This window comes from Ctenocephalides felis, unplaced genomic scaffold, assembly GCF_003426905.1.
Source record: "Ctenocephalides felis isolate EL2017-DRISC unplaced genomic scaffold, ASM342690v1 CF-g0.4_SCAFFOLD_03572, whole genome shotgun sequence".
Taxonomy (NCBI): Eukaryota; Metazoa; Arthropoda; class Insecta; order Siphonaptera; family Pulicidae; genus Ctenocephalides; species Ctenocephalides felis.
The window spans coordinates 11424693-11448088 of record NW_020539726.1 but is presented as its reverse complement, the minus strand read 5'-3'; the positions used below and the strand labels follow the sequence as shown (position 1 = coordinate 11448088).

Here is a 23396-nt window from a genome sequence, read left to right as displayed (position 1 = left end):
AATCTGAATACTGGTATTCGATATTTGAAATTTGTAGAACCGGGATCTCTGTATTAATACCAGTACTGTCAATAAAATTTATTAGTCATATTTTTATTTGCAGCACTTGTTATATTATCATTAACAAATAATATATAAAATTCAATAAATATTGTTCTGAAATGAGTACATATTATTTATTTGATTACATGGAGAAAAGTAGCAGATCGATACAAAAAACGTGCAAGTAAAAAAATATATTAACTTCTATGTTACATTTTTTATTCAAGACGTTTATCATAAACCGTTGATGAGAAAAAATGCTATCGATGAACGTGTGTGTGACTAAGACCTACAACTATAATGTTGTTAGGGATGAATAATCAATTATATTGCGTAGTTTATGTATTAGCCATTAGTAATAATGAATACCGTTAATAATAATGAATACGAATGATGCACGTAGTGTAGTCTAACTACGTAGGTAACTTTAATCAAATTCAAATACAAATGCTAATTGTCAGTGGTTGAATTAAAACTTTTCACTCACCTAATCATTGTTGTCATCTGATCATTAGTTTCAATTCAGAGATCACTTCCAATTTTCCGATGCAAGCTTGGAACCTCAAAGATCCTCTGAAATTTTAAGCAAATAGTGTTTTCAACGTCAATATTCTCAAAAGCACACTTGTGTTGTGTACATGCTGCACATATAAGTTATCATGCATTTATGTATATTGGCACAGGTATTTAAAGTTTAAATTACAGGTAAGAGAAATAAAACAAACAAAGTGGCGAGAGTCGATTATCAGTGTAATTATAGGCATCACAGCGAGACGTCGCCTCGGCTTAATTACAGCGCGCATCATTAAAAATAAATTCTTTTACGCGAAATCACACCTCGAGCGCATAACACGCACTCGCAAACGCGCTCGTCCGTCAGCCAACCGAATAAATTAAATCATATTATTAAAAATAATTTATGCAAGAATTTTTGCACACAAAAAAATTACGCACCGAATATGTAAATAAAACCAAACGGGCCAGAGAAACGAGCCTGGTGCAACCCATTAAGCACACGCGGGAACAATAGGTGGAGATTGGAGAAAGAGCAAGCGTTAAACAAGCATTGTCATTGCTGATAGATTATTATGGAAATATTGACTTTTAATTAAAATATTACATTTTTATACTTAATCATATTAATCATTATGTTAACTATCTTTCATCATAATACAGATATGGTAACATTAATGGAAATACTATCCTTTATTTTGTACTATACTTTATTTAAATGTTATATTAGTATATATTTATGTTACCAGTTCTTGAGTTATTTAGCAGTTGCAACAGATATTGAAATTTAAAAAAAAACTATTATTAACTCGTCTAACTTAACTTAACTATTATTAACTATATATAACTCGTCTATTATTGACGAGTATACCAGTCATAGGAAAGTCTTTTGGGTATTTAGTAGAAGTGCAAGGAGCTTGTTGGAACAGTTTTTTTTCAATCAATATATCTTGAGATCCACTGATTATATTTCTACAAGATAGATAGATAATGTAATTATTCTTCAATCGAATGAAGTAAAAATAATTTCAAAACTATAGTTTATTGTTTTGCATATAATCATTTTTTGAAAAAAATGCGGTTTTACAACTTACTCCGTGTTTGGGATCAGTTGTAACATATACCAGGGCAAGTAGTAACAAAAACTAGCTGTAAGTGGAATTCTGTCAAGGCAATTAAGGCATCGTGCCTTATGGCAAATTGCTGGAACGTCCCGTACCAAAAATTATTATTTTTTTAAAAACAATTAACACAATTTTGAAAAAATTTTACTTCGAAATAATTAGATTTTTGAGATACTATAAATTTGACAAAAATTTACTTTTTTTAAAAAAAAAATATTTTTTTAAAACAAATTTTTTTTGAAAAGAAAAATGTTTTCTTCATTTTGACTTATTTTGGAAATTCTGAACTTTTTTTCAGAGCAATCGTATTGCTTGAATAGAGACGAAATGTCAAAGCGCGCAAGCGCCGCGCCGCCGTCGAACGCATAAAAGCATTAGTACGGAACCCATGAAAATGTAAAAAAAATTATACTTATTGTTAAAATCTGTATGAAATATCTGATGATTTGTTGTGCATATGTCTAAAGATCATTTTTAACCGCCAGATAGCATTTTTTTTACTTTTTTCATTAGATCTCCGAAACCGCTAGACCTGCCCTTCATGAAAATTTGATCAATTCTTCATCTTGTCAATAAAAGTAAAATGTTTTTTGAATTATTGAAATCGAACGCTTCGTTCTCTCAAAAACTGAGTTACCGTTTTCGACACTTTTTGCCCCGTATCTTCGGAGCGGCTTGACCTGCCTTTGCCAAAAACTAATCAGCACTTCTCCTTATAAATACGAATCGAATGTTTTTTGAATTATTCAAATCGGTTGATCCGTGTTCCCGAAATCGTCGACGAAAATTTGTATCCGCGCATACATACACACACGCACATACACACACACACACACACATAAAGGGATGCACAAAGGCATTTCCTTCGCTATACAAAAAAAAAACACACACATACATCCATTTTTTCCAAGGTATGCCAAAATGTTCAGAAGATTTTGAAACGTAAGGATATATAAAAATTTTCATTTTCGATTTTTTTGCGATTACTATAACTTGCCCTACGGGAAGTTAAAAATTGACAAAAATACCTCCGATATTTCATTCTTTATTTGTATTTAAATAAATTACTTATTTCTAAGTAATTCTTTTCAAGAATCAATGAGAACTATAATTAATACAAATAAAATATATTGGAGATCTTTCCCATAAATAATTTTTCTGTTCAATTTCGCAGGCCTGCTTGCAATGCTTTTATTAATGTTTTGATATTATTTGGTTTTGGCGGATTTAATTAAAAATCGATACTTTGCAATTCAATGATGAATTTATTAGACATCGATATTTTTCATACACTTTTTTGTTTATATATAAAATGTCATGGCACGTTTTTTTGTTTATGTATAAAATGTCATGGCACACTTAATAAAAATTGGAGCTAATTTGCTCCATTATATATGGAGCAATATAGCTCCAATTTGTATTAAGTGTGCCATGACATTTTATACATAAACAAAAAAGTGTATAAAACATACTTTTATAGTATGATTTTTCTTCATAAATCAACGTGAACTACAATTATTAGCCGAATAAAAAAAATGTAGTGTCTCATGTAACCATGTAACATGTAACACACATCTTACAGACTATAATCTTCTTCCCCCCAATCTTTTTCACTTGGATCTGTATGTAATTTTTGTTAATTTGTGTATCTTACAACAAGTCTTTTTTTAAATCTGCATGAATTTTTACACAAATTGTTTTTAGCATCTTTTATTGTCAGAAATAAGTATTATAACACATCATTATCATTTAAACAAAATTTATGAATGTAATATAACAATATATAACAAAAAAAAATTATACTAAGTTGACAAGAAATTTTGTTGTTGTATTAAATTTTCCCCTTCCTTTTATTTCGTATTTTGTTTTAGTTAAGTTAAATTTTTCTTCGCCTGTTGAATCTCCACCCAAAAAGGACAAGAAATACATATCACAATTGTACCCACAAAATTTGTCACAACCGTACCCAACACACACTTTTGATAACGAATCATCTTTATGACCGAGCTAAATTATCTATGCAAAAACTAATTGTGGTAATTAACTACTAATGTTCAACTTATAGAAAAATTACAAACAAAGTGATCTATCTGTATAGAAGTGACAGATATTATTAAATGAAATCGAACATAAACTTGTTTTGACTCTTTAAAAACAATGAGGTCTACAAATCGTGTTAATGCAGAGCTGTGACTCAATATAATAATGTAAACTTATTCATACAAACGTTCTTCATCTTTCTCCCTTTGGACCCTATGCCAAAATCAGTATAGTTAAGCTGTTATGGCCACTGGCACTACCGTACCCTGATACAACCGTATCCAGTTTCCCCCACTAATGAATTAAATCACACTTTGCCGTGTTTCTGTTATTATTATTTGTTTAACAATATAAACCAATTATTTGTAAATTCAATCAATAGATCACAAAACTGCATTTAAAAATTTAAATTTTTGAATTATTTAACCACCATTTTTAAAAACTAGCTAAACATTTATAATCCACGTTCCATTCCACAAATATACACCTTCGAGCAATGTAATTGGATCGCCGTAATTAACATATTAGAGAGCGCAACAAGTGTCCATTGGCCGCTAATCGCCCTCTCCACGGCAATCCGCACCAGCTTTAATTATTATTCAACAAAACGCCGCTCTTTGCCGTACTTCATTACAATTTATCCGTCTGATCCACATTAATTAACGATACCTACTTGTTTTAGCATTTTACACCGCATTTCCCACCCTGTAACGCCTCTAAATCACAAGCAAATGACTTCTGCTATGCCAATGGATGATAGACGGAGTTCTGGTGTCACTTTTTACTCAAGTGGAATAAAATTTATGTGAAATCAATATGATTTCAATGTGCTATGACAAAATTAAATTAAAAACATATATTAGAGATGAACTAGATTAATTTTACTGTTATATAGGAAAATTATGTACGGAAAACTTATATTGTTTCTTCTAGTTCTGTAGAATTTTGTATGAGTATATACTCCGGAAATAAGTATTTTGAGACAATTTTAACGTTGTATCTTTATGCGAATTTCTTATATTAAACCGTGTAGATGATAAGCGTGTAAAACTCATAAAATTGGAAAAAAATTTAAAAATTATATGCGGACATTTATCAAATTATATATCAATTTATTCGTATTATTATTGCGCATTTTTTCACCAAACACACTGTTTATGTTACTATAACCTTTTCGATGTGGCATGATAGATGTGTGAATTTTTAAATGCTTAGTTCTACTAGTAGTCTACCTGCCTGCCTACCGGTCTGCCTGCTATACTATCTAATACTATCTTGCTTTTTTCTACCATTCTACCTGTAAACTTGACTACTTGTTTGAATAATGTTTTGTAATGATCATTTTTGCCCACCAAATGCAAATTTTTAAACTTTGTGCACTGCAACTCAGAAACCCTTGGATCTGCTTTCGAAAAAATTAAATAATTTTTTTATTTCGTCCTTCCAAGTAAAATGTTTTTTTGAATCATTCAAATCGGATGTACCGTTCTCTCAAAATCTATTATTTTTTTCACTTTTTGCTCTGTACTCCAAAATGGCTAGACCTATCTTTGCAAAAAAAAGCTAATATTGTATGAGTCATTCTAGTCGGATGCTTGATCTTTTCAAAAAGTGTCATTTTTCACAGTTTCAGCTCCAATCTTTAACACTACTCGAAATGTCTTTGCCAAAAACTAATCACTGGGTCTTCCTATCTAAACAAGTACAATATTTTTGAATCAATCCAATCGGATACTCTGTTCTCCCAAAAACTTAATTTTAATTTTTTCACTCTTTCCTTCAGGTTTCCTAAACAAGTCGATTGAATGGTGCTCTCCGAAACGTCGACAAATAGTTGTTTTGTCAATTATATTTCTAAAGTATGCCAAAATGTTCAGAAACCTCTGAAACGTGATGATATGCAAAAAATCACTTTCGATTTTTGAACGATTACTATAACTTACCCTTAGTTAAATAGTAAATTCTAAATGTAGAAAGTATTACAGTAACGAACAGAAATTTATTAACTTTAACTTCACATATTTCTATTAGGATTAAGTTTCCAAAATTTGTAGTCTCAAATTGTAAAAAAATATTTGATCACTTGTTTATAAATTAACAATTTACAATAAAGTATATTATAATTTTACATTTGTATAAAAAATAATATATTATTCTATAACAATCTGTAGTTGAAACTAGTAAAATAATTTTAAGTATTCAAACTTTTAAGAGTATTCTGATAAGTATCAATGGCTCTTCAATAATTAATTAATATCAATTTATTATAGTAAATTTATTATCTCACATAAAGATTATGATTTTTTAAATTTTCTTATTTAAATAAGAGCAATGATAGAATTTTTTGCGATCGACTCCCCTTTTATTCCGCGAAGTATCCATTTTTAGCGCCGTCCACTTTTAATTAACGAGTATCTCTTTACAAGGCAATATGTTTTATAAAATACCAGATTTTATTGTAAATCTAACACCTCTTAGCGATTACCCCGTGGATGATTATGAATGTATTTATAGTCGGATGCTGTCATTCACACTCGATCGTTCGATATAATGAACATAGGTTAATACTTATAAGAAAATGTAAGGGTATTGGCACAATTAACATCGTATTTTATTAAAGACAAGTTCTTTGACAGTTTTCTCGGCCAGCAAAAATATTTGCACAGCGTACATGGGTAAATTATAACGTAAGGTTGGGTAAATTCTGTATTATATATTGCATGCATTTCTTCTTCAACAGGAAGAAGATTCTTATGTATTGGTATTAATCTAGAATATACGTGATTGAAAAAATGAGAAGCCAAGCTTTCATGTTTTCAATTTATTATAGTAAACGATAAATTAACTCATTGCTTTATTTCTTCTAACTTTGGCATATAACAAGTATATAACTTAATATGAGTAGAATAAATCAATTCATGTTCATGCAAATCACATCTATAATATCAATGTAAGTAAATGAATAACAAATTAAATTTTATAATAATAAAAATTAGATGTAGGTAACATTTTACCTAAAGGTAACAATATAGGACTTAATCAACACGAATTGAGATTTAGTAACTATTAAAATATGACCATATAAGCTCGAAATTTTAATAAGACTCACTATTCCAAACTTTTGATGAATATTTTATAATTTAACCATTTTTCGTGGCCTAGTAATATTTTAGGATGTTTGTTAAGATCATGACCTCTATCATAATACAAAGATTTAGCAAAATTATAAAAAAATATTTAAAAAGAAATTAAAAACTAAAAAGCACAAACAATTCTAACTGATATCTTTCGAACAGCTTCACTATATATTTAGGATTCTGACCAAAAAAAAAATCGATTTTTCTGGTACATATAAATAATGACTTAGCTGATCGGTTCACAAAAGTAATTTACACAAGTTCTTATCGAATTTCAACAAATTTGGTTGCAATAAAATCGATGACATGTAGATCAAAAACCGTCTCAAATACACACACACAGTTTTTTTCTAATTTTGGTCTCAAACGGTTCAGAAACGTCGAGAAAAGATAAAATAAGCGAATTTTCTGGCAGAAACATAAACTTGCTCTTAGGGATGGTAAAAATATTAGGTTGTCAAATATCTCCCTTCCGCTTTCTTGCTCTTGGTTTATAATACAAAAAGGCGGAAGGGAGATATTTGACAACCTAATATATGAAATTTATAATTACAATATACTACTGAATATTATATATTTTAAGAGCATCAAACAACGTGCATTCATTTAAAAAAGCATCATTAAAAAGGCTCATTAAAAATTCCGAATTGTGACCAATTATTAATAACATCAGACCGATCATTAATAACAGAATATTAATCAGACTCTAAAAATGTTTTTTTTATTTTTTTCTTTACTCGAAATTTTTCAATAATAAAGTTATCAAGTATTTCACTAACTTGATTGAATTCCCAATTTTTGATGAAATGTGCCAATACGCTTTAGTACATTTTTTTAAAGCAGGGCCTCTCAAAGTCGTCCGATCTAAAAAAAATCAAATTTAAGAAAACTATTAATTTTTAAAAAATTAGTTACTGTTCTAAAATTTAAATAAACAAAATTAACAAAAATTAACCACAATAAACGAATTTTGGTCATAATTTCACCAAAGCTCTAGGTTGCACTTAAAAGCTCATAATTGCCAAACAAGGTAATTTTTATCCTAAATTATTTTAAGGACAGATAAGGTCAATAAGACGTCAAGGTCTGGGACATCCAGTATATATATATATATATAATAAGAAAGTATTGTTCTATCATATTGTCTTTTAGCTCAATATTAACTTTAAAATAGTCCGCACTTCAACCAAAGTTTCCATGGAAATAACATGGGTAAAATTCGATTTGTTTTATAGCATAGTGACAAGTGAATCAAAATTTTCAGAATAACATTGTATTTGCTTATTTTTACCATAAATATAAAATTTACAATAAAATTATTTAATAAAATAAATATTTACTTAGGAAGAAGAACCAAAAAACTTTGGTTGTAGTGCGGACTATTTAAAAGTTAATATTAAGCTAAAAGCTGAAACTTTCAAAAATAAATTTCGTGGACCCAACTCTGAACAATATGATAGTAGCGATATTCATTTTTACTTGAAATTATAATTCATAAATATGTTTAGAATTGAAAAAAGCCCAATTTGGGTGGAATAGGGAGATTTTTTTTTATCATTTCGGGAGCATTTGAGCTCCTGGAACCAAGGAAATTCAAAAACACACATATATATATATATATATATATATATATATATATATATATATATACAGGGCCGGTCCTGCCTTGCATGCGATGCATGCAAAAAATGCGGGCGCACGCCTTAGGGGGCGCCAAAACGAGATTCGGAAATGAAATTTATAATATATTATTCACTTTTTTTAATATAAAATCTAGAATACCTAAAAAATTATAATAAACAATTTAACTTAATGGATAAAACGACACAAAAAGCATATTCAGTTTGCAATGTCATATCAGTAGAAACAATTCATTACTCTGCAAATTAGTAAATTATTGTTCTGCTTATTGTTTAATGCACTTATTAAATTCTTCTCGTTCGAAGTTAATGTGGATTCGAAAAACAAATTATCTAGTGTTCAAACCCGTAAGCGCAAACTTACGAAAGTTTAAATTATTGGACATTATTGACGAAAAACTACGAGCTGATTTAGTTTGAACGAAACTTGTTAAAAAAATAGATACAAATTATAATAGAGAAACAAGGAAAATCGGAAGTCAGTGGATAGAAAATGGATTATTAAGATCGAGAAACTAAATAGTAACTTTTGTTTTTGTTGAAAATGTTTCGCATCTGATGAACTTTGAACGTTGAAGATATACGTGGTTAGATTTATGGAAATTAAGCAAATATGAAAAAGCAAAATGTACTAGAAACAAGAATCTTGAGCTTTTTTTATACCTATTGCTGTCCATACTAATTTTAATTATTAACTAAGCAGAATTAATACAGATACAAATATAATTGTGTTTTGTTTTCAATATAGTAAAGAAAATATATAATTTCTCTGCATCTTTTAATAAAATACGTTAAAAATTTAACTTTAAAACAACAATCTGATATTCTGAATCAGATGGGAAAGTAAATATGAATACAATTCGGTGCAATAATATGAATACAATAAGAAGTTTACGATGCAATTTCGGATATTGTAAATATTGAAAAAAAAATTAAAATAAAATTTTAAAAATCCAACATGAGAACAGTGTTCTGTTTAAAAATGATATAAGCAAAATGTTTCAAAATCTGTTAATATTTTAAAAATACTTGAAAATGTAAAATATTTGATTATGGTCAACCCGCAAATCGCTTCGATTTTCTAAATAAAATTAAAATCGATGTATTTTATAAGCTTTAAGATTAAATTTAATTTTTGGTGTACTAAATCCAGAATGATTATCCCCTTCTACTCGGGTGCCGAATATTCGCGAGTGGAAAGTGTTAAAATTCAATTTAAAGAATTTACATAAATATTTATATATTTTTTATGATAAATGTTAAAACAGTTAAAATTATTGTGGGGGGGGGCGCTAGAACAAATCTTGCATGAGGGCGCTGAGGACCCCAGGACCGGCCCTGTATATATATATATATATATATATATATATATATAAACTATGTGAATATATAAATTACAGTTTTTTAACAGCTCCTAGTTGACATTTATAAATTAGATATCAATTAAATAAATATTGTATACAGAACAAAATGAATTCAATAAAAATACCAATAAATCATAAAAATCGCATTCATACCTTTTAAATTACATATAATTATCAAGGTGATTATATATAATTACTGAAAATGATAAAACATAATTTATTCCCACCTGGAGGTCTAGTTAACGCAAATAATCTAGTGAGACAGATTAATCTTAATATTAGCATTAATGACAACCTGTGTTTAACAACTCAATGACGTTTACAAGCTGATATCTATGATTAAATATGCGCACGCAAAGCAAATAAACGCACTCCCGTGTGTTTTATATCATTCAACCCTTTCATTTGTCAAGTGTTAATAGACGAGGTGATTAAAGCTCTCGTTAATGCCATTCAAAGGGTTGTAGAGGCACCCGCTAACAAACATTCAATGATTGTTAGGGATACACCCACAAGATTGCTCGTTTATTACTTAATTGTTGGAATTGTCATTATTGGAAGAGATTAAGTGATTTATATACATATGCATATTGTACTAAGATGTTTGAAGACATTGGATTAATTTAGTAATAGATGTCATTTGATATGTTGGTTTTCAAGGATTGGTGAACTTTGCAGATGCTTATGGTGCGTCAAATAAAATTTACTTTTATTGATAATTTTAAGAGGTAATAAATTTCAAGAAGAAAGGGTTGTTACATAGCTTCTAATAAAGTATTTCCCAAGTTTGAATTTTTTTATATAAATAATGCAGACCAAGTTAGGCACTTGCTTATTGTATTATTCATCTTAAACACTGTTTTCAACCTGTCTATTGTAATTAAGTGAACTATGACCAAAATCCTGTTGTTATTCTTCAAAAGTTCCAGCAAAAAACTGCAGTGCCTGCAGAATCAATTGCATCTATGCTCAAGTCTGGTCTTATTCAGTCTTAAATATGGTGAATGATTAATAAGAAGCATATAGATTTAAAACAAGTTCTGACAAGACTTAATAATATTTTACATTAAAAACAGTTTCAATGAGGAACTGTTTTGCCTTCAAAATCAATTGCCCCTTTATATTCACATGTTTAGTCTATGCCTTATTAGATCTCAAAGATAATAATTGATTTTATGAGAGAAAAAAATAGACCAAATACAAGTTTTGTATACGGTTTTGTATTAATAAATAAGTTTTACCAAAAACACATCTTTTACATTTAAAAGAGTTACAATAAAGAACTGCTGTACTCCTGCAGACTCAATTGCACCTTTCTGTACACAACTCCTACCTTATTACTTTCCAAATATGATAACTGATATTGAGAGGAAAAAATAGATTTAAAACTAGTTATGTCGTAACGATAAGTAGGTATATTTTTCTAAAAACACCTGATACATTTTTTGTAAAAGAGTTGCCAACAAAAAACTGTTATACAGAATCAATTTTCTTATAAGTTCTTATAAAAATCATATGTGTTATTGAGTGGAAAATATAGTTTTAAAAAAAATTCTAAATGATAATAGAAAGGATCTAAAAAGCCATACAATAAATTAGTTCGTGATATTAAGTGATATATTTAGCTGTATTTTTAAAAAAATGTGCAGATCTAGCAAAACAGAAGTCACACATTTCTACCAAGTTTTAATTAAATGTGTCTCGACAAATAGTTTTTTTTTTAATATGGCTTAAATTTGCATTTGATTCTGACAAAAAATTATCTAAATATATATGAATTGCCATTGCTAAATACACATGAACTGCCAAATTTTCAGAATTTTATGATCGCGAATCTACGTAAATTGTGGAACTGAACTAATTGTTTAGTTTAAGTAAATATATATTAATATATTATTATATATAATATTTAATTAATTCACGTTTTTGACGTCCAAAATGTATCAATTAAATCTAATAATAAAATTGCTCATTAGAAAAACACAATTGGCTCAATAACAAAAGTATATTATTATTATTTTAAAAAAGTACTCAAATCATATCTATTTATAATGTTACAAAATTTATACTGTGGACAACATTGTAATATCATGTATTAATAATGAACAAGTATTTAAAATAACAATTTTTCCATCAACTAAAATAAATTTCCATAGAGTTTTCCTAATACTCTCTTTTATTTAGTTTACCCTCCATCAGTAAAAGCATTTTTTTTGCAAATCTTAGCACGACCAGCAGCGAGTGTTCAGAGATGTATTAACTAAACTTTTAACGTTAAATTTATGTAAATGATTTACAGCATGGAATTTACAACTTTTATATAAGAAGAGATTGTTTAGATAAGAGATTTTCCGAATGAGAGAAAATTTTTCTGTCGCTGTGTAATGAAAAGAAAAACAATAAGAATAAACTCTTCGTACTTTTGATCATGAATCATTCTGACAATAAAAGTCAGAATAGGTATAAACATTTTGATGTTTATACCTATTATATTTGAACCTATGTTTATGTCTGTCACAACCGTCCTGGGGATGTGGATAGTTGTGACACTCGCATGTCACAACTGACAACAGGACATGCATCAGTTTATATAATTGTTATAGATATTAGACAATGTTACAGTATTTATAAGAATCTATTAAACATTTAATATTCCTCGAACATTTCATTACGGTACGGGAAGTTCCAGCAATTTGCCTTAAGACGCCATGCCATACACCACTAGTTAAAATTTACTTGCTAGTTGTCTGTGAACGTCGAAGTATTTCTAAAATATTTTATGTAAATTTCATGTAATAAACAGAATTTCAAAATAATGTCCAAATATGTGTTTAATTGTGAAATCTCTACGTAAAAAATATTCGTCACAGCGTATATTAATATGTGTAAACATATCAATAATAATATCTCTCCATTTACACATTTTTTCTAATCCTTTCATTTCCAAGTACCTCTGTACAGGGTATTTAAAATCCGTTTGCAAGTACGCTGCTCCCACCGGGCAAACTGGCAATTTCGCTCAGTAACTTCATCAAGGGGTTGCTTGTTTTATTATTAATTAAACAATTAAGCAATTAATTACGCGCCAACGCCGTACGACGGGATCCCTCTAATGCCTGGGAGCGACACTAACGAAGGGCGCGAATCATGAATACTAATTGCTATATAATGGCTGAATTGTCATTAATGGAACGAGAAGGATTTATAAACGGTTTAAGCGTTTCGAATTTGAACGAGGTTTTAAAGAGAAACTGCTTTTGTGGATTTTATGGCCTTTGTTTTCATCAGAATATTGTTTCCGGTTGACTTTTTTCGTGTTTGGTTAATGTCCCTTTATATATTACAATAGAAATTTATTGTTCTTTGTAATGGGCGGATTAACGCAAATAGGATGAACAGGATTTTGTTGATCATTTTAACGGCCTCAAGGTCTTCGTTAGTTGTTATACTTTATTAATACTGACAATTCTTTAAGAAATGCATAAAATATTTCGACGATCACGGTATCAGTAACAACAAATCCCGAATGATTTTTTATTTATTCGAAAGCAATTAAAACAATTGAATGAGCTGTTGCCATAGATCTTATACTACATGGATTGCTAGTCGAGTGCAAAATAAGTGCATAAACATAGAAGGGACTCTGACGTCACTTGCTGAGCGAACGTTGCCGACAATCGCGGAATCTCCCGATTAATTAAATGTCATATGTTTTATTTTAATAATATGATGGCACTCATAATTTTGTAAAAAATGACATTAATATTTTTTTTCATAATAATTAATTTAATCCAAATACTATCTGAAACTGAGCTGGCTATAAAGTGCATGTTTATCCATGAAACTATTTATCCATAACTATTGACTCATTTTCTATAACTAACTGAACTACATGATTGAACTACTGAACTACTATCCAACTCTTCTGTTAACTAAATTGAACTGAACTATATGATTAAACTACTGAAAACTGCCTTACTACCACTAACTCTACTGCGTTATTGTAAGATTTCATATGTACTATTTTTAAGTAGAGTGACTTAAGGTATAATAGTAATGGGCCAAAAATCGAAAATGAAAATTTTTGCGTTTTGAAGGTTTCTGAACATTTTGGCATACCTCGGAAAAAAATGATGTGTGCCATTTCAAAGATAGGGAGCCAAATATACAAAATTGGCAGTTTATGAGAGAACTAAGCGTAGGGTAGGGCGGGGCTAGTTGAGCAAATTTTTACTTAAACGGATGTAGCTCCTCAATGAAAAGTCTCAATAAATTGCTATACGGCTTAAAGGATTTGTTGTTTATCGCTTAACAAAAGTGTCAATACTAGTTTTTGGTAATAAGTAAAATTTAAACGCTACAGCTGTTTAAATACAAAAAGTCAAGTATGCTCAATGTACCCCATAGGTGGGGCAAGTTGAGCAGTAAAGAAGTATAATAAAATTATAGGTTCAATGTCGATTAGTGATGAAATAAAATAAGCTTTTAATAACCAGTTCTATATTTATAGTCTTTATTGACAGAGGAAACAAAACTTATAGTAATTTGCTTTGAATAATTAACGATTAATTAAGTTAGGAATTATTTTCCATTATATTCAGTATTTTGGTTTAAAATCATTATTTCTTTATATCATTATTCATAAACTTAGCTTAAATCTTAAAAATAATAATCAATTTCTGGAAGTTAATGGTAATTGTCTTAGTGACAGAACAAGTTTAGCAACTATGCTCAACTAACCCCAACTCGGAATTTCAAAATAAAAGTGAGTTTTTAAAAAAACCGTTAGAATTATACCCAGAATCTCTGTGCATATTAAAAGTACTATAATTATATAGAAGAATAAAATTTACCTGGTTAAAAATAAATAACATTTGACTAAACCAGACGAAAACTCGTGATGAATGACTTTTTTACTTTTTGGTCTCAAAATAAACAAAACGCCCGTGAGCCTCACTCATTTGTCCAGCGGCTACTAGCGATCGCGGGATGTTTATTCCTCCCAAATCTCTATCTTTCCGCCATATAATGCCTAAACGGATGGTGAATAGTTTTCGGGATATTTCGATTGCTCAACTTGCCCCTATGCTCAACTAGCCCCGCCCTACCCTACGATTTAAAATATTCAAAAAACTTTCTGCTTGTTTTAACAAAATAATTGGTTTTGGGAAAAAAAATTGTTTAAATTTTTTTTCAAAAAAAATTTATTTTTGTATATCGAAAATAACTCAGATTTTAATTTTAATTCGGACTAAAGTTCTAATATACTTCAAACAAATAATTTCGTCTTTGCAATTCAGTTTATGTAATTCTTATAAATATTAGACGATGTTACAATATTTATAATAATCTATTTGAAAACATTTAATATTCCTCGAACATTTCGTCATGGAAGTTCTAGCAATTTGCTCTAAGGCGCGATGCTATACACTACTAGTTTGTTTTTTATTTTAGCAATGTACTTTGTTATTCAATTTACCTGTTCAAAAAATGTATTTATTTATATTTCAATAATTAATTATACCATGGTTTTCATTTGCACTAATACTACAATTGCCTTCATACAATTAGCACAACCTGTTGCCGTCTGTTTGCGTCTGGAAATAAAATATTTTTCAAACCAAAGTTTGTTTTTTTTGCCATTGAAAGTCATCGCGGTTTTTTAATTAACTTCTCAGAAATAAGAGAAGGTTTTAAATTACCTCTCTGAATTTCATTCAGACGACGCAATTTCCCGCGACCGCGTTTGTTTTTCTTGTGCTCGATTTTTAATTGCTCGCGTTTTATAATTAATTCAGTAGGGGATTTTTTATTAACTTTTCTCTTGTACAGAATGCTTTTAAGCCAAGTTAATTATTTTGTAATTGTAACACGTCGGAGTGTTGACAATTTAATTAGGAAGGGAAGGATTTATTTTTCTGGGGAGTAATTAAGTACTTAGAGGGTTGATTTTATTTTCTCATTACACCTTGAAGGCTTTTTCTCCTACTGAGATTTAATGAAAAGAAAATTATTTTTAAGTGTTTTTAGGAAAGTTGTGATGTTTTACATTTTAAGTAGATTCCCAAACTTTTATTGCATTATCAAATAAATGAGTAATGTAAGATTTCAATTTGTCGATTTTGTCACAATAACTGTTACATTTGTTACAAATATAACTGGGTAATATTTAAGCGTATTTTGCCTTCTTTAAGTCGAAAAATCTTCCCAAAAGATGTGTAAATAATCGATTTAATCAATAAAAATTAATATTTAGCAGCTTGTTTACTTTTCACCATAGTATTTTGAGATCTTGGCATGTATCTTGACAGATTTATTGCAAATTTTGACGACTTTTTATAATAATAATAATAAACCACTTTTCCTATGCCTATAATATTTTAGAATGTTTATTGAGACCATGAACTCTATCATAGACAGAGTTTCATCAAAATCAACAAAAGGAAAATTTTTCAACTATATTCATTACAAAAAAGGATCAACGATGTGTTTCAAAATCTCATGAACACGAATTCCATCTGATATATGTATTTAGAACAAATTTTTAAAATAAATTTAGTATATACCGATTATAATTATTTATAATTACAAATTATAGTAACGTGTACAACCAATTTTGCACCGTTCTGTTGATTTTGAAGAAACGGCTCGGCCGATCGTCTCGCAAAACAAATCAATGTAAGTTCCTATCGAGTTCTATCGAATTGCTTCTATTTTTTTTTGGAATTGGTTCAGCTGTTTTTTGAGAAAACGTCGATTAAGATCAAAATTTGGCTCACATACACATATGCATACCCTTATTTTTTTTCAATTTTGGTGTCAAACGATTTAGAAAGACTTGGAATGTCAAATAACCATAACATTTGCGTAAGATTTTCTGGCAAATCTTTCCTTCGGGATGCTAATCATAACATACTATTTTTTAATAAAATATTTATTTATAGTGGCATTAATAAAAAAAATTGGAATATGAAATGGCGCTGAAATATATTATAATAAAACAAATAGTTATTTTTAATCTTTATCATTGCATTTGATGTTCTATTTATTTTATTAGTAGAGAAAATGTTAATAGATTTTTATGTAATACGATCATAATAATAATTCTTATACAAAAATGTAATTTACTTAATAGAATTTAATACTTGGAAAATAAAATGTTAATTTTAAATGAACGACTTGGTCGATCATTCGACAAAATAATTTAAAATCTGTCAAAAGTAAGTTTAACTTTTTAGCATCATATTAAATGAAAATGTATAATGAACATATTATATTATAAATATATTACATGATGATCATATTACTATTTTTAATGACCTTATTTTCTAATAACTACAGTGACATAAGTAAATTTTTTGAAACACGAAATGAATGTAATATATTATTACTTTTAATTTATGTCAATATATTTGAATTGTAATTACTGTTCTGGGAACTTATCGCAGCTTCTATTTAATGTGCAGATAAATTGTTGGTAAATTTTTGCTCAATAAGACAATATTAATTCTTAGAGAAAGATGTAATTCATTTTCATAGGAATTTGATCGCTTGAAGAAAAACTTCAATAAAGAAGAGCTATAAACAGCTTGGTCTTTCATTATCGGATGGTAAATTTCATTCAATTTCCAAACAAATATTTTTTATTTAATGATAAAAAACCTAAATTTTTAAAATTTGCATAAGAAATAAAGCAATTGCTTTTGGTGGTTAGAAAATCATAGCAAATAGCAAATAAACACGTTCGCTTTCAGTAAAAGGTTCAGCATGGTACAAACATAGACAGTCATTTTATTTTTAAATTGATTGTGATATCCGCAATTTGATAAAACGCCGTTTATACAGATAGTCAGATTATCAAATTGTAATCGTTATTAACTATGAATGCTATAGCATCCACGGCAAATATTACGCTTCTATTTTGCGCAATGTGCTTGTCCAAGCTAATCAGTGACTACAAGAAAAGATAAGTATTTTTTCGTACAAGAAAAGATAGTACGAAAATATCTAAAGAATCAGTTAGTCATTACCTTGATAGGTATAAATAAATTAAAATAATTGACTTTAAATTGTCAATGAATTCATGTCATTCTGCTTCACAAAAAATGAATGGCTATAGCATTGAACGTGTCAAAATACTGTACCAAAACTACATTTTTGGTTATCAAAACATCCATATAAACCTTAGTTTTATTATATAATTTGGTCCTGACTATGACTTTCCTTACTTAGCTATATATATTATTTATTCCCTATCCCCAACATCATCGCTTTGCTCTTTTGGAATCCACTAACCCATTTATATTCGCGGTTTGAACTTTATATCTTCTGAGGGTGTCTAGTGTCTATATTTCATATTATTTCAGTCAATGTAATACTTTTTATGGCATGTAGAATTTTCATTTGCTTCCCTGTTTTACTCTTTTCCTTTTGCTTCTATTGTATATGTATTCTTTTTCGTTTCAGCGGCAAATCTGGCACTTGCTTCATGAATTGTACTGATGCCCTTATTTTTCCATTCTGCCGCCAAGGTTATATGAACAGTTGTACCAGAAACAGAAACGGACGTCAATTTCGAACTGCTACTGTGAGTATTAATAATCAATTATTTATTTATTTTAATAAATTTACTATTTTCTGTTTCTGGAGATTGCATTTGTAATAAGTTAGAATTTCAATTTATGAACATTGAAGAAACCTTAGATTTATCTTTATGGATTGGAATTATTTTTTTCCAATTTTATCCAATTTTTATTTTTTTGTTCATATTACAATAAATCGTAAAATATTACTTCATCTCGATTGTTATTTTAAGGAAGTATGAAAATTTAAAAAAAAATTAAAAGAAGAATAATAAATAAATGAATATCGAATGATGGATTTGTTGATAACGCTTGATGGCACATGATTTTCTGAATAAATGTAATAATATATAGTAAGTTCTTTCAACTTATAAAATATAATTACAAAATTGTTATAACTTCCGTAAAATTATTATTAGTGCCTGTCTATAGAGTTTTATGCATTTTTTTTAAATTTTGCTAAATTCGATGTATATAATGAGCTACAAAGCACAAAAATTTGTATATTATTTGTAACCACGCAGATGGAATTTAAGAAATAATTAAAATTAATTATTATATTTATGATATATTTAAAAAAATGTTTATAATTTGCTTCTATCAAAAGAATAATAACCTAACAAGACATTAACAACAGATCTCCATATTAGTGACGCAGTTATTGTAATGAGCTATCATTGTCGATTGAATATGAATCGTTCTATTAAAGTTGATTGAAAATAATATATATATATATATATATATATATATATATATATATATATATATATGCATACATATGTAGCCCAAAAGCAAAACAATCACGTACTAGCTTAACAATAATCAGAGCAGCCTGAAAATTAATTGCAACATTATTATTGTAAATATTATTACGTTAAAAAAATTGTGTTTCACGAAAAAATTATTTACGTTAATTGTAAACGTTTTTTTACCTTAAAATTAAATATAAATTTTTTTAATTATAAGTTGTCGACCCTCACAGTATATACCAGATACTGAATAAAATCTGTAGCAAATACTTGTAAAATATCTGCAGATTGGCAAATTCCATGATAAATTATTACTAAATTATAAATCATAATTATTTTATTCAATCATATAAGATTCAGCAATAAAAATAGTTCATGATCATTAAAATTGTCATGTAGTTTTAAACATATAAAAAATTCACAGATCTCAAGTTGATCGAATGAATTTGATCTAAAAAATTAATATCCTGACAATGAGTATTATTTTTTTGGGTGGAGTAATAATGTAGTAATATAAGTTAATTGTACTAAATAAAAAAATCAAGTCAGGTCACCAAATATATTAAAATTTATGAAAATTATTTAACACTGCTTGAAACACTGGTATTTTGGATGCTAATTTGATTTCATAAATTTAAAAATTCTTTTAGTACAGATTATACAAATTAATTAACAAATAAATAGAAATAGGTCTTTGATGAAGTGAAGAAGTATTGATATTGCTTAGAAAAATAATATTTAAGATGCGAGTTTGGTTTCATAGTTTTAAAAATCCATTGGCTACAGATTATATAAATTAAGTATAGAACAAATAAAAAGAGGCTCTAGGAAGAGTAGAATTATTTATATATTAAGCGTTATAGGTACTGTGATTATTGAGTAATATATTCTAAACATTATTCTATATATCATATTTTTATCAAACATCTTTGATTTCTAGCTTCATTTATGTATCAAAATTGTTTATAAATATCACTCGTGAATCCAAAACTCTTACTATTTAAAAGATTAGGCTTATCTACCTTTAAATTATGAATTTATTCATATGAATAAGAATAAAATTGTATTGCAAATTACAATTATCAATATTGTCCATATAATTATTTTGGATTGTCAAACGAAATCAATTTGGACAAAAGAGCATTTCCTTACATTTCTGTGTTAAAGTCCTGAAAGTTATTTTTGGAAAAAAAACAAAATAATATTTGTGTTTTGCAGCGCTATGCTTCTAATACATATGAATAAATTCATAATTAAAAGTAGATGCTTAATTTTAAACTAAATTTGGTAATAATATTTTTTGTATTATAATAGTATTTGCTTTAAGAGTTTATTAAACTTTAGTAGTCTGATTTCCTGTGATGTATTTTTTTCTGTACATGCCCCAAATCATGATTTCAATGCTGGAAGCTTACAGGATGATAATTTAGATTTTACGATTTATCAGGAGTTTTACTAGAAGCCAGCCTTTAGGTAAAATACATTATATATATATATATTATTTCGCCACACAAATAACTATAAGCAGTAGACATCCGTCTAATTTGAATTACCTCAAGCCAAAGCATTAACAAAAGTCATATTGAATTCCTCATATTATGCACATCTAAAACGTATCGTCATTGTTCATTAACTATAAATCTAAATATCCCCAAATTGCCCAATTCATCCTCTGAATTGATGGACAAAAGCGAATGATATCGTCACATCTGCAGTCGCACGTTATCAATTATAACGTATTTATTAATTTATTTCGATAATCACAGACACCATTATGGATAGAAAAAGATTCCTGGCATCAATTGCGTCAAATGTTTAAATTAATAGGGGACAATTAATATCAATTAGAATAACATAGGCGACAGTCAAACTTTTATTATTAGTGAGTACATAGTAATACAATACATGAGCTTCTGCTGAATATGGGACATACGGGTATATGAGACGGAATCACTAAACAGATTATTGTAATTGTAATTATGATGTGTTATTTTGTCCTAGTTAGAAATATAGTCTTGCTTTAATATAATAAGTTGCTGAAGTTAAAGATAAGTTGTACAATGTTTAATTGTACGTGCTTCAAGACAAATTGCTTTAACTTCCTCTACCGAAAACTAAAATTAAAATAAAAAACTTTCAAATGTTTTCAAAACTATCAAAAAATCAGGTTTTTATAGAATTTTTAAATTTTAAAAAAATATATTTTTTTAAAGTTTGATTTTTTTTATATGTCAAAAAAATATTTTTTATTAATTAACTAATTCTTGCCATTAATTATTTTAAAAGTTTCAATTTTCGCGTATCTTCGAGCCGGCTAGGCCTGTCTTTGCCAAAAACTAATCAGCATGTCTCCTTCTTATCAATACAAATAGAGTTTTCTTTTGAATCATTCAATTCGGCTAATCCGTGTTCTCGAATCGTCAAACGTATGACAAAATGTTAAGAAACCTTGAAAACGTAAAGACAAATATACATTGTCATTTTCGATTTTTTTGCGATTAATATAACTTACCTTAAGGTAAGTTAAAATTTTAATTCTTTACAAAAATTAATAATTATTGTCAAGCATAATTTTTTAATGTTCAGATAATGCTGATATCTTTTACTGTGCAAATATGAATTTCATATATTATTTTAATTTTATTTATATATAAATTATTTTTTATAATATGATATTAAGGAAAATATGTTGCAGTCGTTAAGTATTAAGCTAAAGCTAAGCTATAATTTCAATCCAGAACTAATTATTAATTTAGTTGTTAAATTGGTAGTAGTCAGTTATATAATTTATTCTATTGACAATATGAGTGGTGCAGATATATTTTATTTATTCAAAAAATATACAAAAAAAAAACATTTATTTTGCGGAAATAAATACAAAGCAAAATTCATGTAATGTAAAATTTTTGGTTTATTTTCAAATACCCTTACACTGAATAAATTTGAGGAAAAGAAAATATGGAAATAAAATGCACAAAAATAAAATTAAGTTTAGTAATCGTAAATTATATACGAAATGATTTGAAAATTTTCCAAATTATCAATTCATTCGAGGCTCTTTTACTACTTCACCTCAAGCAAAATTTTTAATTTTAGCTCAACAAAATATGTAAAGATAATTGCATTATATTCTGACAGTGATAATTGCATTTAATATGTTGGCAAACATAATTTCAATAAAAACATTTGACATAGATTTTTGAAAAAATGCATCTATTATGAGGGTACTATTTTATAAGGTTTTCTATTGTGTAATGGTTAAGCTCGCGCGACAACCTGACACTATGCAGCAGCGATGTCCGTTTTCACTTGAATATATGGATCAAAAATATGTTTTCAATTGAAAATAGCATATTTTGGGCACTGCGGTGTGAAAAGGCAATGGGTAACCTCTCACACTATTCTTCCCTGAATCGAGTTGGAGCTCACGTAACTGACCTAGGGCAGTTTATCTTATTATCCCACTTTCAGACAATATTAAAAAAAAGGAAATTTTCATAATATACACTATAAATATAAAATAAGTAAGCATAGAATAGATCTTTTATGTTCCCATTTTGTCTTATAAATCTCTGACATTTATCCAATAAAGATCGAAACGTTTCCTATGCCTATCTCAGAATTTCAATATAAATTATCATTAAATTTAATTTTCCGATAAATCGATAAAATTAATAACTTCTTTGATAAAAGAAAAACTATAATAATTAGTTTAATTATGATATTATTTGAAATAGCATTTCTACATTCCACGACTCTAACAATAAGAGCAAATGATTGAGACTTCATCTACACTTATAGACAGTATTTGTGCAAATATATAAAAACAATAAATGAATGTATAAATTATGAAAGATGATGAAAGTAATTAATCGCCTGACTTATGTGTATCCAAAAATGATGATAAATGATGTGAAATAAAGTCACGTGTTTATCATACGGCCAGGTATATGACTGATCATCAGAATTTTGGATATGCAAAACCAAAGCTAGTTGAAACAAAGAAAATGCTTAAGTTTTCATATTGAATTTATATCTACCAATAAAAGCATTTACAAATTTATACTCTCGAATCACCATTTTATCATACTTTATCAATCGACTTTATCATTTAATATAAAAATGAATATTATCACGAAAACCAACAAAGAGCGTCAAAAGCGAAATGATTCGCTCTTTGGAGCGTGGATCGTGTTCGTTCAAGC

The 23396-nt window shown here is 28.1% G+C and overlaps 1 long non-coding RNA gene across 1 annotated transcript in view; it reads right to left on the bottom strand.

The window, feature by feature from the left end:
* Positions 1-23396, bottom strand: part of LOC113387618 — a 236120-nt gene that overhangs the window by 53467 nt on the left and 159257 nt on the right. Inside the window, exon 2 of the long non-coding RNA XR_003368148.1 lies at positions 530-615. This is a non-coding gene — a long non-coding RNA (uncharacterized LOC113387618). The remainder of the gene's footprint in view (positions 1-529; positions 616-23396) is intronic.